Here is a 17,951-nt window from a genome sequence, read left to right as displayed (position 1 = left end):
GAACCTTCCTAATACTTCAGTGTATCAACTGTTTCATTGATGGATGGTCAAAAAGGATACTTTCTGCAGTGTCATGAGATGTTCTATAGTGCAGCAAGGAATTGCTTTCCAAAAGGGGTTCATGTGTAATACTCATTTACAATTCCATATATAATTAACTACGCAGGTAATTTTTAAATGCAATCAATAATAAAGAGTATTCTGTGGATGGTAGTGTTTAATATATATCATATTTTGTATAGTGGTTTCAGGTCTTTTGGTTTCTTGAAACAAACAGCTATTTAGCATAATTCTTAGCATTATTTTCTCCTTTGTACCTGTATCTTTTTGTGCACGCTTTTTGTGACCTCTGTTAAAATTCTGCATATCCAACATTGCAGCAGCTCCAAATTAAACTTGTTCAAATCAATTTAATTTTTTCAATGCTCTTGTGTAATCAGATGCCTCCTTTAGAATTATTTTTGAAGCATTGGGAAGGTTTTGGCTAAAGTACAATTTATTGGTGCAAAGTAAGTTTTGATTTTATAAAACTTTTGAGTCTTTCATGGGACCTATATTTTCTTGAATTAAATTTTATCCATATAGAACAAATAAGCAATATGAAAAGGTGTTATTCAGTGTTACTTAAAAGCACAGACTTCCTTATCTTTAACCTTCTAAATGATTAGGACGGTTCCTATCGTGAAGCACAAGGGCACTGACCCCCTAAGTGTCTGCGTCAGAGAAAAACACCCCATCACTGCAGGTTTCTGGATGCTTCCTGCTCTCAGGCAAGAAAACCCTGTGATGCATCAACTTCTTGCCAAAGGAAACCACCACTCAGGGGTTGAAAACTGGAAGAGACTTTACCACGGCCTCACCTCCTTCAGGAGCCAAAGGGCAGCCTTTCCACACAGGTAAGTGGAACTCAAGACAGAAGTATGGTGTGTGGTTTCTGAGAGGCGGCCACAGAACTGAAATTCACTGGACATTTTATTGGGATTTACAGTGATGTTGGTCCTCAAGAGCTACAGACCAACGGTCTGCAAAGTACCTTGTGTTGAAAACCACTGAGTAAGATGAACATACTTTTGAGCTTCGTTTAAAAAAAAATCACTAGCCATGCCTGAATCTGAACTACTTTCAAGGTCAGTCATGTCTTGAATGCTAATGTTTTCCTTGGTGTCTGGTCTACTGAGACGAGTGAGCTAAACAGATGATGTACTGGAAATCATCTTCATGGGGATTCAAGGAAAACAGGATTGAAACAAAAAAACAGCCCACTAATTGGGAAAAAATACTTACAAGCTACTTATCCGACAAAGGGTTAATCTCCATAATATACAAAGAACACACACAGCTTAACAACAAAAAAACAAACAACCCGATCAAAAAATGGGCAGAGAACATGAACAGACATTTCTCCAAAGAAGATATAGGGATGGCCAATAGACACATGAAAAGATGTTCATCATCACTAATCATCAGGGAAATGCAAGTCAAAACTACACTGAGATATCACGTTACACCCGTTAGATTGGCAAAAATATCCCAAACCAAGAGTGACAAATGTTGGAGAGGTGGTGAAGAAAAAAGAACCTTCATACACTGTTGGTGGGGATGCAAACTAGTGCAGCCACTATGGAAAACAGTATGGAGATTTCTCAAAAAGTTAAAAATAGAAATACCTTATGACCCAGCCATCCCACTAGTGGGTATCTATCCTAAGAACATGAAATCAGCAATTCCAAAAGTTCCATGCACCCCTATGTTCATCGCAGCATTATTTACAATAGCCAAGACGTGGAACCAACCTAAGTACCCAGAAATTGATGATTGGATAAAGAAGATACGGTGTATATATACACAATGGAATACTACTCAGCCATAAAAAAGGACAAAATTGTTCCATTCGCATCAACATGGATGCACCTTGAGGGTATTATGTTAAGCGAAATAAGCCAGACAGAGAAAGACGAACTCTATATGACTCCACTCATGGGTGGAAGTTAACATATAGACAAGGAGAACTGATCGGTGGTTACCAGGGAAAAGGGGGGTTGGGGGGAGGGCACAAAGGGTGAAGTGCTGTACCCACAACTTGACGAACAACAACGTACAACTGAAATCTCACAAGGTTGTAATCTATCATAATCTTAATTGAAAAAAAAAACACTTGTGATGCCTGAATCTGAACTACTTTCAAGGTCAGTCATGTCTTGAATGCTAATGTTTTCCTTGGTGGCTGGTCTGCTGAGACAAGTGAGCTAAACAGATGATGTACTGGAAATCATCTTCATGGGGATTCACATATATATAAGGAGAAAATGTTGGGTCCTTAGAGGACCATGTAATTCTTGTGATTTGAGGAGGAGGAACCGGTCTTTACAGCGGTGTTTCTCAGAGAGCAGTCCAGACCACCCAACTTAGACTCTCCTGGGAAGGCTTGTCAAAGGGAAATTCCCAGATGCCAGTGAATACCGCCTGAAGAGGCTGGGCCCTGGTGGGGTCAGTAATGCCTTCAGGAAACTGGAATTATTTGCCAAGGGATTCACAAACTGAGCTTGTCGTTTCCACAGGCTGCATTGAAGCAGTTCTGGTGAGTCAGTCCAGGTACTGAAATAGTGCGTGGCCCATATGTACTTTTTCTTTTTGGCTCAGTATTTTAAAATAACTTACTATATTGTAGCCTCCAAGTTCTGCATACCTCGTGAGGAATAAATGTGAGTGTTGTAAATTGTTCTGATTTTCGATGTAGGAGGCAGCGGCTTTCAGTCTGTATTTATCATTGTCTTTAAAAGAGTTATTTCTGAATTCTATTTTACACTATGATTCTGTCAAAGGAGATCAGAATGTCTATACTACGTTATTTTTTATTTTTAGAAATAATAAAGGTCCCATTGATATTGATGCTTCAGATACTGAACTATCACATATGTGCATGTGCATGTGTGTCTATGAGGATATATGTGTATTTATACCTCCTTGAGCTTCTCATCAATTCCTCCACCCAGCCCACTCTTCTGTTCTAGATTGAGTAGTGGTTTTGTAGACAACATAATTTACTGTCAATAGTAATTTGTACCTTTTCTCATTAAAAATCCAGGTATGAACCATGCAAATATTAAACACACGAGGGTCCACAGGAAAACCAACATATTCAAAGTCCTATTCTTCAAAGTGGAGCATGACAATATCATTTTGCCCCTGGTGATTTGCTGTGTCTTAAATGAGAAATAGAGTCAATGGGTGGACCGGACAGGCTTTGCCAAGTAAAACCATCGGTAACACGGTGCTCATAGATAGGATCAAGGGCTGCTGGAATCCAAGCTTGATGCCGATGCCAAGGGCTTTGCTTAGTCAGTGAACACTGCGGGAACAGGTCTTGAACCTGTGCTCTGTGGGATTTCCTCTATTTCACAGTCTTAAATATTTGATATTCAACTCTGAGTACCCAGCTGATGTTGCCAGTGGGTTTTGATTGTGCTTCCTAGTCCTGCTGCCTTTGGAGGAAGTTTAATACTTGGGAGGACTGTGTGTGATGAAGCCCATCAAAGCTTCATGGAAGGAAACAGAAAATTCACTCTATCAGTGATCTGACTGCAGAAAAGTAAAGTATTTTTACTGTCTATATTTCAAGAACAAAAGCATATGCACATAGAAGCTTATGGAGACCTTTCAAATGTCATATTGATAATTATCAATGATCGAGTCCTATATTTTGCCTACTTCTTAAAGCAGAGTTGTATAAATTTGGTTTCTAGAACACAGCTCTACTTTGGTACATTTTAAAATACTAGGAAAATTATAAGTTGAGCATTCCTGTTTTTAGTTTTTAAAGAGAAAACTTGATTTTGTATCTAGCACATCAAGAAATAACAGAGGGGCCAGCCGCGGGTGCCCTGTGGTCAAGCTCGGCACACTCCACTTCAGTGGCCCGGACTTGGTTCCCTGGCACAGACACACACCACTCATTCGTCAGTGACCATGCTGTGGTGCTGGCTGACATCCAACAACAGGAAGATTGGCAACGCATGTTAGCTCAAGGCAAAGCTTTCTCAGGTGAAGGAGGAAAATTGGCTGAGGATGTTAGCTCAGGGTGAATCTTCCTCAGGAAACAGAAGGAAATAACACAAAGGAAACAGAAAGACATATACCTGTAAATAACTTCCCAAATATTAGGATAAGACAGTTAACTGGGATAAATTTAAACATCATAACATTAAGTAGCCGTTGTCCACCTATACCAGTTGAATAGGTCTAGTGAAGCCACTTATATTAAGGAATTTTGAAAAGCATAAAGTCCAGGTGACATTTGCTTCTTTTCCCAAACTTTTTAGTTTGAAAAATATGAACACAGAAACTTGAAAAATACCAGAATGGATCCCACTAGTGACGTGAACTCGTTGATACTTTACCACACTTCCTTTCTCTCCACATATAACATTTGCAGCATGCATACATGAACATGCACAGTCTTTTTCTGTTTTGGCTGAGCCGCTCACAGGAGGAAATTGCGGACATCACGACACAGTTAAGTGGCAGGTGGACGACATCCACACTCTACGAGCATGAACATTCCTCAGCTGATCAGATTGTCTTGCATACACCCATGGTGTTTCCAAAGTGGATTTTATAGTCTCTGGGGAAGTATGAAAGAGAATTTCCAGATATATAATAACCTACTTGAGGAAAACTAAGAGAAGAACCAAATGAAAAATGGACTTTTTAAAAACAGGCATGTACCATTCATATAGTTGTGCAGCTTGCTTCTTTTCACTTAGTATATCCTGGACATAATTTCCTTTCATATTTAAAGATAGAAACATCCCCATTCATTTTCACCCTTAGGTAATATCCATTGTATGACTGTAGGATACTCAGTCATTGAAATGTAGACAGGTATTGAAGATGTTTCCCATTGTCTCCATTTCTCTCTCCTTACGTTTTGTTGAAGGCCAATCCTTGAAATTTTGGAAACCTAAATGTTGTACTTCCGGACCCTAGCTAATAAGACCTGAAGATGTTCTAAAGTAGCTGTTTACATAGCCCTCCATGACAGCCAGCGTTCATTTCCATTCGAGGGAACAGGTATTGGCTCAGACACAGTGCTTTTCAAATCTATTCACAACAACTGCTTACATGGTCCTGCCAGGTGGGGCCAGCAGGGAGGAAGATGTCTCCACTACTCGCTGCCCACCTGTGCAGACAGTGATCCTGGGCTTCCAGGGAGATTTTGGTATAATCTGGTTTTCTGTGGTGCAAGAATAGGCCCACAGATTGCAGCAGTATTTTAGAGAAACATCTAATCCTGAAATACTTGAATGGAGAAACATCATGGAAATTCGGGACATGCCACATCTTCTACGGATATTTCCCTCTTCTGGTCCATAGTATTTTTCTCTGACCCACCAGCTTCCAGACTCCCACTTTTTTTACCCCTTAACTCCATTCCCAGTTCTCAGACATTGGGCCCTTGCTCCAGTCTCTTGGATTCTGTCAGCGCCACCGTTACTGTTGCTTCCCTTTCACTGGTGTCCTCAAGGGTCACAGGTTTGGGGAGGCAGCACTACACAGCATCCATTTGGATGTGTGGACCCTGAATCTCTGGGTGAAGGAGAGTTGTCCAACTCACATTAACTGTGACATGTTGAAGATAAACTTTTATTTTGTCGAGCCATGAACATTTCAGGGTTTTCTTGTTACTACAGTACTGCTTTACCTACTCTAATACAGAAATCAACAGGCAATCACAGAAATGCAAATGTCAATACATATGTACATAAGTGTTCAATCTAATCTACCTATACTGTCAAATTAAAACAACGTAAATCTTTTCTTTAACCTGTCTAAATGGCAAGGATTTTAAAATAGATAAAGTCTAGCATTTTTTTGGATCAATATTCATGATTACTGTCAAATGGTTGAAAACACAATGAAAAATTTGCTACTTGTTGATAACTCTAGAGAGCAGAATGGTGGCTGCCGTGGGGGCGGGGACATAGTTGGTCATGGTGTTGGTGAAATTACAAACTTTCATTTACCAGATACATAACTTCTGGGGATCAAATGTACAGCACGATGACTGCAGTTCATAATAATGTACTTTAAACCCGCCAAGAGAATAGATCTTGTGTTCTCTTCTCACACACAGAAAGAGACCTGTGTGAGATGATGATTGTTAATTAACTTGATTGTGGTCACCATTTCACAGTTATTGGCAAGTTAAATCATCCCATGGTACACTTTATGTGTATGAGTTCTTATTTGTCAATTATACCTCAGTAAAGCTGGAAAGAGAAATAAAATAATCTGCAACTCTACATGCCAGGAAATTGTGCTTTTGGAGAATATTTACTCATGGGAAAATACTTATGTTATAAGGTGAAAAGGATACCAGTTTTGTAAAATAGATACATGTTATATTCCAGCTATATATAAAGAGTGAAAACTGCATGAAATTTTAACAATGGTTTTCTCCTGGAGAGCAGAAGCATGAGGGAATTTTAGTTTTTTAAAATTCTCTCTATATCTCCAATTTTTCTACAACACTTACATGTTATATTCTATCACAATACTGCTACTTAGTACTTAAATATTTAATAATAAATATTATTTTAAAATTTTAAATAATAAATATCATTTAATAAATATTTAATATTAAATAAATAAATCAGACTACTTAAACATTTATACTCATTTGTTACATCTATTGAAATGTATACGCTAATATGATTAATGACCAAGGAAGCACAAAATTTCCAGGGAGACGGCTAGGTCCCGTTCTTCCATTATTTTTGGGCAATTGAGCGTTCCCACAGGAACTCCTCTTGCCCCAGCAGTGTCCCTGGTTCCTCCTCCCTCCTTCTCCTCTGGCCACACTCAGTCACTTTAAGAAATTTCTCCTGCTAATGGCTAAGCCCTTTCTAGGTACTTACCTCTTTCGCTCCAGCTAGATTGTCAACTCTTTGCTAACACGAACAGTTGCTTGCTCCCCTTTCCATTTTCCAGTTTGCAGAGAGCCCTGCACAAAATAGGTACCCGAGATGTGTCTAAAGCTTTGTTGGGTGGTTGATCTTCACACCACCCTAGATAATTTACCCTGGTCCTCTTGACATTTCTCCATCCAAACAAATGACCATTTTTAACCTTTCATGTTCTCCCGGTTCATACATATATATCTTTTAATTTCTAGTTCATGCTGAAAGATGAACTAGGACTCTTTACACCACACTTTGTCTCAATTCTTCAGACTTGTTTTTCTCATGGCTGACATTAGAAATGGGCTTGGAGAAAATAAGCTTGCCTGGAAATGAGTTACAGAAAGTTTGTCTTATAACTACCACACATAACTTCATTATATTTGTGAGCCTAGAAATATTTTTATCTTCTTTTTCTTAAAGTATTTTCATAAGAGAAGACCATGATCTCTATGGAACAGGTTCTGAAATTGTAATTCAAATCTAAAGGAATGGAAACGAGTGGAGTGTGTGTACATGTGGCTCAGACTTTTCAGAGAGGTGTTTAATGAATACTTTTTAAAAAATGACCAGCCAAACAGTTTGTAATATTTCAGACTGGACTCCAATTAAAGTAAACACCTGTTTTGAAAAGCACACATTACATCCAGGGCTGAATATTTGAATTTTTATTCCTTCTGCAGCTTTGTGGAAGGAAGAGCCTTGTGGAATAAAATAGATGGAAACTATGCAGTTAAGAGTGTGGGATCAGTTTCTCATTGGTTGACCTTGACCCAGTTAGTGAGCCCTTCAAGAGTAGGTTTTCTACTCTGTGAGGCAGGGATGATCTCTGTGAGTCTTTGTATGCATCCTACTCAACCACTTCGGCCGGTGCTCAGAAGGGATTTTGGTATCCTTTGGGCTGCTCGGGGTTTAGGCTGGAAGGGGCACCGCCACCTCTCTCTCTGGACTGGGCAGCGGCCCTGGTGACCCTGGCTGGGGTGGTGGTCTCCAGGATGAGTTGCACACCTGCCAGTGAGCTCTCCTCCTTCCTCAGACCCCACCTTGTCCCTGTGGTGGTTACGTCTCCTCTAGGCACTCCAGGGAACAAGGAGGAAGGTGCATCAGCAGGCTTCTATGGCCCCCAAGACCCCATGGGGTCCTGGTTGCTTGGAGTTTACCTGAGTGTCCCGACCTCAGTGGCTGAAGGTGCATCCCTCCAGCATTCCGGGTCCACTTAGGGCCTCTGCTCCCTGCTTTATGAGAGGACAGTGAGATATCTTTACCAAGAAGGTCCTCATGCACTGCTGGTGGAACTGCAAATTGGAGCAGCCATTATGGAAAACAGTGTAGAAACTTCTCAAAAATTTAAAAATAGAAATAACAAATGACCCAGCTATCCCACACTGGGCATTTATCCAAAGAACTTGAAATCAACCATTCACAGAGGCTTATGCATCCCTATTTCATTGCAGCATTGTTCACAATAGCCAAGACATGGAAGCAACCCGAGTGCCCATCAACTGTTGAATGGAGAAAGAAGTAGTATAAATATGCAATGGAATACTACTCAGACATGAAAAAAGACAAAATCTTCCCATTTGCAACAACATAGGAAGAACTTGAGGGCATGATATTAAGCAAAATAACCAGATAGAAAAAGGCAAAGACTGCCTGGTTTGCTCATATGTGGAAGATAAATAAACACATTGACAAAGAGAACAGATTAGTGGTTCCCAGAGGGGAAGGGGGCTGAGGGGTGTGTGAAGGGGTAAATGGGCACATATGGATGGATGGATAAATATTAGACTCCTGGTGGTGAGCACAATTAAATCTATTCAGAAATTGATAAATAATAATGAACACCTGAAATTATACAACGTTATAAATCCTTATCCTCTCAATAAAATAACTGAAATAAGTGTAGAACTTTGACAATATTTTGAGTTGAAAAATAAAACTTCCTGGAAATGAAGCAAAAAAAAAAAAGACCTGTGTCGGTTCTCAGTGATTCCAAATAAAAAGGATGCAAAAAATTGAAAACTTTACTTTGGAGATTTGTTGCCAGGTATTTCAGGAAACTAGAAGAATCCACGATCCAGGGCAGCTTGCAGCTAGAAAACAAAACCTCAAAGACAATTAGCAGAAGTAGAATTTGCATTATATTTTCTTTAGAAACTGTACATACTATATATATATATATAAAATATACAATTTTTGTTCTAAAATCCCCTTCATGTTTACCAAATTAGCCAAATTTAGATCGACTGGCTTGCAAAATGTCTAGTTTCAAACATGGCCCAATTATTTACATAAGTACATTGAGAATAACAATTGATCATACAGTCTCTTTTCAATCTGCTGAGCCTCTAGAGAAGTAGTCCAGGTGGCTGCTCAGTCGGCAATGAGAGCTGACATCCTGCTAGGTGGTGCAGAGCCTCAGGTGGGCAGTCACAGGACCGTGTTCCCTTCATGGTCACCAGAAATGGCTCCCAAGCAAGGACCTGCTGCCCAATGCATATAGAAGCCGATATTATGGCTCTGGCTTTTGAGATAAGAAAAGGCTTTACTGTGAGGTTAGCTGGAGACAGCAGGCAAGGCTCTCAAATCTGTCTCTCTAATCCAAGGTTTGGGGCAAAATTTAAGGTGACAGGGGCTACTAAGAAACAGGTGGGCAATGTAAGCTTTTTGGCTAGTCTTGAATCAGTCCAAAATGGTAATCAAGCCATTTGGATGGCTGGAAGCCAGACTTTCCTAATTGAAGGAAGATTCTTGGTTCCAGGGTCATCCTGGGGCTATAGGTTCCCTACTGGCATGTGCACAGTATTATCTCTGTTATTGCACGTGCTTTAGTTAATCAACAACCTATTATAAGGAAGCAAAAGTAGTTTAAGTGGGTTGGTATCAGCTACCGTTTCAACATCACTGCACTTTTCAAAGATGAATGGGTTAGAAACAAAAATGTTGATATATTAAATTTAGAAGATTTTTGTCTTTTAACTGTACTGGCATTTAGTCTGGTTTATTTACCAGTAAATACGTTTGCCTATCTCATGCTTTTTTCCTCATATCAGTAGAAACCAGGTGACCTCAGGATCCCAACCTAGGATTGAGATAGTCAATCACGGACATTCATGGAATATTCTCAGATTGACTTCATAGCTGACAGCTCATGTTTTGGAGGCAAAAACAAGGACTGACATACTAAAGTAACAAAGCTTGGAATGTGCATAGCTCATAATAACCGTAGAAGAGGAAAGTATTTAATATCGTCACTACTAGAAAACTATTGTTGAGCCAAAACAAAGATTCTGAACTAACCACTGAGAAATCAGATTCAGCAGGCAGCCATGCTTTTTACCCCCTAGCCTCAGAGTGGCTAAAACTTAATGATTCCATTGCTTACAGTAAAAATTGACAAAATTCCTCACAAATTTCCAGTTGTCTCCTTCTCTAAAATATAGCAGATCTGAGAGTACTGTGGGCTCACATTTCCCCAGGATAACATGGCTGTTGATACTAAATATTGAGGTCTTCTTTGGGGCTGAATGAGGATTTCCAGTTTCTCACACCAACCCCTGTTGTCTACTGAGACCAAGGCTTAGTTGCCAGATTTCATCTTCCATTCACTCATGTTTCCACCTTGCTCAACAGGACCAGGATAAGGGTGAGGTCTCGAGGCAAAATTTATCAGGGTAGGGGCCTTGCCAAAAAAACTCAGCAATCAAGTTAAATATTTTCTTTTTGAGGAAGAGCAGCCCTGAGCTGACATCCATCTCCAATTCTCCTCTTCTTGCTCAGGAAGATCGGCCCTCAGCTAGCAGCCATGCCCATCTTCTTCTATTTTATTTGTGGGACTCCCACCACAGCATGGCCTGACGAGCGGTGCGAGTAGGTCCACACCCAGGATCTGAACCAGTGAACCCTGGACTGCCAAAGCAGAGTGTGCGAACTTAACTGCTAGGCCATGGGGCTGGCCCCAAGTTAAATCACATTTTAATGTAGTATTATAAAAAGTTAAAATTACTTGAAAACATCCATGATGAGCACAATGCCAAAATGTTAAATAAAGACAAGATCAGACTCTTCACTAGCGTGATCTTCAGGACTGTGCAAATGAGGAGTACAAGCCCAATGATACATGTAATGTGACTTTTAATATACCAACTCTGCAATTTTTAAGTATTTTTCCAACCACTTTAAGGTTTTGGAAAAGTATTAACCACTACAATATAGATAAATGGGAATGTGAATTGGTGCAGTCACTATGGAAAACAGTATGGAGGTGCCTCAAAAAATTCAAAACAGAACTACTGTATGATCCAGCTATTCCATTTCTGGGTATTTATTCAAAGGAAACAAAATCACTATCTGGAGCAGAATCTACACCCTCATAGTCATTGCAGCATTATTCACAATGGCCAGACTTGGAACCAACCTCAATGTGGATCGATAGATGGCTAGATAAAGAAAATGTGGTCTATCACATTGGCATACTATTCAGCCATAAAAAGAAATTCTGCCATTTTCAACGACATGGATAGAACTTGAGGCCTTTATGCTAAGTGAAATAAGTCAGACAGAGGAAAAAAAGCACTGTATGATCTCAGTTATATGTAGAATTTCAAAAAACCAAATTCATACAAACAGAGAACAGATTGATGGTTCAGGGGGTAGGGGTAAAGTGTGAAGGTGGTCAAAGGATACAAACTTCCAGTTGTAAGATAAATAAGTACTAGGCATGTAATGTGCAATATAGTGACTATACTTGACACAGTATTGTGTATTTGAAAGTTGCTAAGAGAACAGATTTTAAAAGTTCTCATCCCAAGAAGGAAAATTGTAACTGAATGTAGTGATGGATTTAAACTAAATTTATTGTGGTAATAATTTTCCAATATATACATATACCAAATCATTATGTTTTCTATCTGAAAGTAATTCAATACGACATGTGAATTATATCACAATGAAACTGGAAAAGTATATGAAACCATGCATATAGGAATGCTTATTTTTTCCCTGTTGCGTCAGGCTGCCCTATGGCTTGGTATGACACTGGGGTTCACATGGGAAATGGAGTTTATGACTTCACTGCATAGAAAGTTGATGTTTTGGGCAAAGTTGGCAGTCCTTCTGACGGGTGAGGAGGGTATAGTGAGCTTTAACTACTGCCTTGAAGCTTAGATCAGTTTACAACCTTTTTAATGGGGAGAACCAGTAACTACCGTTTTATCCTCAGAAGGGAAAAAGATGGGTAATACATATAAATGGCATAGGACTTTAAGTGACTTTTTGATTCAAGAGGAGGTGTGTTTGTGTATTATTTTCCTCCACCAGGTATTCTCAGGTTCTTTTTTGTTTCATAATCTCTGGCCATTGAAATAACAACCTATCACAACTTTGATTGGGTATCGAACTTCTGTGACTAAGAAGATGAGGAAAACCTGGAATACATTCCTTTTTAGGACTGAGGAATATCCACTCATGAGAAAAGTCAAATGCTAAAAAGTTAAAGACCTCTTACTTACATCATTATGTTCTCTGCTCCACATATACCTTATGAAAATAAGTATCACAGCTAGTTGAAAACCTCTTGTGATTTCTCACTTAGCGTTTTGCTGGAAAAAAAAAAAAGATACTGAGCCACCAAGAGACTGATTTAGGACACAATGGAACAGCTTTCAATCTAGAAATCAAATGTGAGTGAAATAACTGAGTCTCTAAAAGAAGACTCCTTGCTTGGTTGGTGATGTTAATGGGATGTTTTCCCCTCATATTAATTTGTCTACTTTGCGGAGGCAATTTCCTGCCATTTCACTAGTGCCAATTGCCACTACATTGATGTGAAGGGCACTAGTCAAGAAAATGTTGGGAAGGAAGTTGTAGGGTTGGCAGATAAATTGTTTGGAGTTAAAGAAGACATCAACCTGAAGGTAAGTTTGCATGAAATGACAAGGTAAAGGTCTCAGTCTTTTCTTTTCTTCAGATATTAAATAAATGTCATACCTGAGATTTTGAAAGTAGAAAGTGCTGGGTCTAGAGCTCACTGCAGAAACACTGCTGGGACTCACGAAGAATGACAGTAGAATTTCAGTTTGTTCTTGCTTCCCCAGGGTTGGGGAACTGAGAACTGTGTGCTTCATTTTATGTCTTTGTGTTGTCCTGTGGTATGCAGGCTCTCCTGGTACAGGACACACAGATGAGAAAGGAAATAGAAACCAGATTTAGAGCACAGGAAGTGAAGGACAAAAGGCTGCCTTCTGAACACACACAAGGAAAGTGAGAAGTTTGGGCTATCAATCATACACTTCATTTATTTGTGTAGAATAGACTATTTATGCATTTGGAAATCCAATAAGACTCCCAGAAAGCAAATCTCAAGCAAGGTCTTTTGGATCAGTTACCATCTAGAGTTTAATGCTAGGCATAGCTTGCATGTAGCAGAGACTAAAGATCACTCCTGGTTATCAAGAGGGGGGTGTGAGAAAATACATAATATGCTTCCCTACTTAAGACACATCACTTGTAAATCATTTGTTTTTAACTAGTGGATATTCAATGCTGCTGATGACCGATAGACAATATTAGTCAAGGCAAGTAAATAAACATTGTGGCTTTGTAGCTTCTGAACCAAGAAGTTTATCCTATTTTTTGCATTTACGTTAGAAAACTATCCATGCCTGCATTTCCCCTGGGGGATGACATGACCCCCAGATGGAAGGATGACTCTGGGCCTTCCAGTACTTTGAAGAGCATTGCACTACAATGGCAGCTACCATGCTGGTGTGAGTAATCTTTAGAAACACCTTTCCAGCTCAAGAATATTTCTTCACCCTTTACCATTTCTCCCCTTTGGATCTATAAATATATCCCTGTGTGAAAATGCTCTAAGTTCGCATATGCAGATCCTAGAACGTCTTGTCCTTCTCCCTTGGTCTAGTGCTTAAAATTCCTTACAAAGGCAACATATTTGGTTAACTGGCACTTCTGAACAACACACTGAGTTTTAAGGCAGGAAAAAATGTGTACATTCGGTTGGAGGTTTGTTAAGCTTGTACTCGACGAATTACCTCCCATATTTATTCTAGTCACTCTCCATGTTATAATTTATTGGCTTTGGGTAGAATAAGAATACTAACTTCTGCTGTATCGCTCTTTGTAAGGTACTAATGCACTTTCCTATCCCTTTTTGTATTTTCTTCACCAAAACCCAATGGAGCAGTCCTTATACCTCTGCGGTCTTAATGAGAAAATAAAGGGTTCGAGAGTTTGTCCCACACCATTTGAAGGAAAGGACTAGATTTCCGAGTCAGGTCGAATTCCAAAATCCTTCTTCTCACCATATCTTGCTGTTTGCTCAAAAATAAACAAGAAACAAGAAATAAATAAGGAAGTCTGAATTGTTTTATTAAGTACAAAGAAAACAAACCAGTCATCCAGGACATCATTTTCATGATGTGATCTAGTCAGGAACGGACCAGTCAGAATGGGGCCAGCAAATAACAAAAAGCAAAGCAGAAAACTGAGGAGTAAACTGTTTGTATTCTGGGAAAACATCACACTCAGGCAGTTGGATACCTATGATTAACCAGCGTGCTCCATAAAAGAGGCCTGACAGTTTGGTGACTCGCTGTCTTAGTTTATTTAACATGATTTTAGATATTGGCAATTAAATTAATTGGAGTCTCAGAATATGGTTTCTTTACTGACTGCTATGACTATTGTGCAGGGTTGTTTTCTCTTTAACTATTTGTGGATGCTAGAAATCTACTTTGTCTTATGGTGAACAGACAAATTGAAGTGTTCCATAAGCTCATTCCGTTTTGCATCATTTTCAGGATATTTGGAGATTTTGAGCATGACTGGTGAAAGGAGAAATAATCAACCTTTGAAATAGCCCTTTGCTATACTCTTAGAAAGAATGCCAAAATGAAACCAGGTATCTAGGGACAACGCCATCTTAATGAGATGATGAAATCTTTCCCGTCATTGTTCACAAAATCAGAATGCGTGTATCAGCTACTCAATTGTACGTGGGTAATTCTGCAGTTCAGTAGTGTTGCTTTAGAGATGTCAAAACAGTAAAAGTGAAATATTACTGTTATAAAGAAAATTTACTTCGGGTTACATCTAATAAAGGTGACGGATGCATCATTTAAGTCTATTCTATCAGTTTCCTTCGTTCATTAGCTCTTTAGCCAAGCAGGAATGAATGCTTTGACACTCACGGTGTTTTGAGTTTTGCATCAAGAATAAATGGTAGCTTTCCAAAAGCCACTTCTAGTAATACACCTCTTAGGTCTTTACCAGGGAGGCTTTCCTGTTACCTATGTGGAATAGTCTAAGAAGAGTTTGGCATGACCTGGGGGAAAAGAATCAACTTCAGTGTCAAAATCATCCTCTCAAGATTGGCAAAGAATAGCTGGTCTACCCAGCTGAGAATGGTCTGAAGAGCTGAAGGCAAACACCCAAAGCTTTAGCCTGTGCCTTCCTCTGGGAGCTCCAGGCTGTCACTGGGGACCAAGTCCCTAGGGGGATTTTCAGGACCAAGGACAGCACCAACCTCAAGCTCACAGAAGGCGGCAACATTCCCAGCAGCCATGTTGCCTGAACATTCCTCCAGCTGAGGGCATCTGGCTCTCACAGGTGCTAAAGGACCATAGGGACACCCATTTTCTCCACATTCTGAAGCCACCAGGCTGTCCTGTTAGCCCCATGCTGCAGAGGTTGTGTCTTTCGGTAGAACTAGAGTCACGTTCACAGGCTTTTTCGTGAAGCCCACATTGTGAAAAGAGACACAACGAAGACATTTTGAGTTTTGAATCCTTGATATTACCCTCTTCTGTTAGGACTTCCCATCCTCCCTACTTTTTTCAGGGATATTTTTTTGAAAAGTTTTGGTGAAATAGACATATAACATAAAATTTGTCATCTGAACCATTTTTAAGTGTACAATTCAGTGGCATTTAGCACATTCACAATGTTGTGCAAACATTGCCACTATCTATTTCCAAAGCCCGTTCATCATCTCAAACAGAACTCTGTATCCATTATGCAAAAATTCCCCATCCCAAAGCCGTAGTCACCGCAATACATCTTGTCTCTACACATTTGCCTATTCTAGATAGTCTGTAAAAGTGGAGTCTCAGAATATTAGTCTTTTTGTGTCTGGTGTATATCACCAAGCATGTTTCAAGGTTCATTCATGTTGTAGCATGAACCAGAACTTCGTTCCTTTTCATTGCTGAATGATACATACATATATATCTATCTAGCTCATGTTTTGTGTATCCATTCATTTGTTCCTGTTCCAACTCTCTTAAGTATCTGCCTAGAAGTGGAATTTCTGGGTTATGTGCTAATTCTTTTTATCTTTTGGAGGAGCCTCTCAGGTGCTTTTCAAACACTGAAGGGCTTTTGATATCTCCTAGAGCTTCATGGCACCTAATAATAGCAGGCAATCTTGAATTGGCTTCAGCAGCCTAATTCTACAATTGCACAGAGGCGTTATTCAGAAAAATGTCTTATCAAAGACAGCAAAATCAGGACTCTCTTATTCATTATCAACTTCCTTCTGTTCTTTTCGCCTTCTTTTGAAAAGTTTCAAACTCATGGAAAAGTGTAGAGTATAGTGAAAGCCCATAGAACCGTCACCCAGAATCAACAATTGTCCAATTTCCCCAGGCTTTCCTTCATCCATCCATTTTTCCTGTCAGTTCTAAAAACATAACTTTATTTTCAAAGCTTAGAAAACAGAGAATGCTACAGAGGAAAAAGTTACTCATAATCCCATCACTGGAAGCTGACAAATATTTCCTTCTGTGATTTTTCTATAGTATGGCCTAAGGTCTAGTTTTGTCACGTTTGTGTTTTGGTTCTTAGCTGTTATATCTTTGAGCCATTTTCTGCAAAAGGCTTTTCCTTTTTGCTGGTCATGAATGGGAAGAGCCCTGAAGTGGAATGCCAGATTCTGCTCTCGGCTCTCTCGTCAACCAGCTCTGTGACCTTCACCTGTCTGGGCCTGATCCGAAAATAGGTCTTTGCTCTCAGCATTCTCTCAGATCCAAATCTGAGACTTACGCTAGTGAGGCTGATGGAAAGTTGCATGAGAAGGAAGAAGTCAAGTACATGAGCTTGACCCACTTTGTATGAGGTCAGTGCTGAAAACCTTGACCTTCTTAGCAAGGAATGTTCTCAGCCCTCTCCAGTGCTGTAGCTTACCAGTCTCCTGCAATCCTGTGTGGCATCAACTCCTTTTAAGTGACTATTTTAAGTCCAGTGTTCCTGCATTTGGTAATAGGATGGGAGGGAGGGAGAATTTGGGGAATATGTCATTACTCACTTTCGTTGGAAACTTAGCATTTGAAATAACTGTAGTTCTCGTAGGTTTTGTTGAACAGGCTCTATTTTTAATTCGAAAAAAGATGTTGTTTGGTCACACACACAGGTGGGTGAGCTGTGTGGGATAGCTTGCCGTGAGACTGAAGAAAAGATGCGGAGATGGTGAATGAGACATGGGGGCTTATTTGGACTTAGTGAACGGGAATGTCCCGTGGCGGCTGGCTGGACAGAAGGGTGCATCTGCTACAGCCCCCTGAGAGAAGCTTAAATAAGTAGGCAGAGGGAAAAAGGCTGTGTGCTAGTCAAGGGGGATTGTCCTTGTATGACCTGTAATCCAAGGACCATGGTTACCCCCTTAGGACCTCCATGTTTGCTCAGACCATGATGGTCTTTGTGCTAACTATTCCATGAGAAAAAACTGGGTTGACTAAGCCCAGGACTGTTGTTATCAGGAGTGCTGGCATGAAGCCCACCCAAGGGGCCCTAAGGATGCATGGCTGCTATTAAAGGGCATGCAGGCCAATGCCCCTACAGATGTCTCAAATGGCTGTTAGAAGAGAGAAATAGTATATCATGTCTCCAAAATGCCATTTTCTTTGGACTCATTTTTTTTCTGTCTTCCCCTTACCTCAACCCTTGTGTTTCATCTTTTAAGTCACCTCTTCTCTT

The 17,951-nt window shown here is 39.8% G+C and overlaps 1 pseudogene; it reads left to right on the top strand.

Annotated features, from left to right (window-relative positions):
* LOC124248725 (phytanoyl-CoA dioxygenase, peroxisomal-like) overlaps positions 1-14,833 on the top strand; it is a 32,003-nt pseudogene extending 17,170 nt beyond the window's left edge.
* The last annotated feature ends 3,118 nt before the right edge of the window (positions 14,834-17,951 follow it).

The sequence above is a fragment of the Equus quagga genome, chromosome 12 (assembly GCF_021613505.1).
Source record: "Equus quagga isolate Etosha38 chromosome 12, UCLA_HA_Equagga_1.0, whole genome shotgun sequence".
Classification (NCBI taxonomy): Eukaryota; Metazoa; Chordata; class Mammalia; order Perissodactyla; family Equidae; genus Equus; species Equus quagga.
This window is presented reverse-complemented; position numbering and strand designations above follow the sequence as displayed.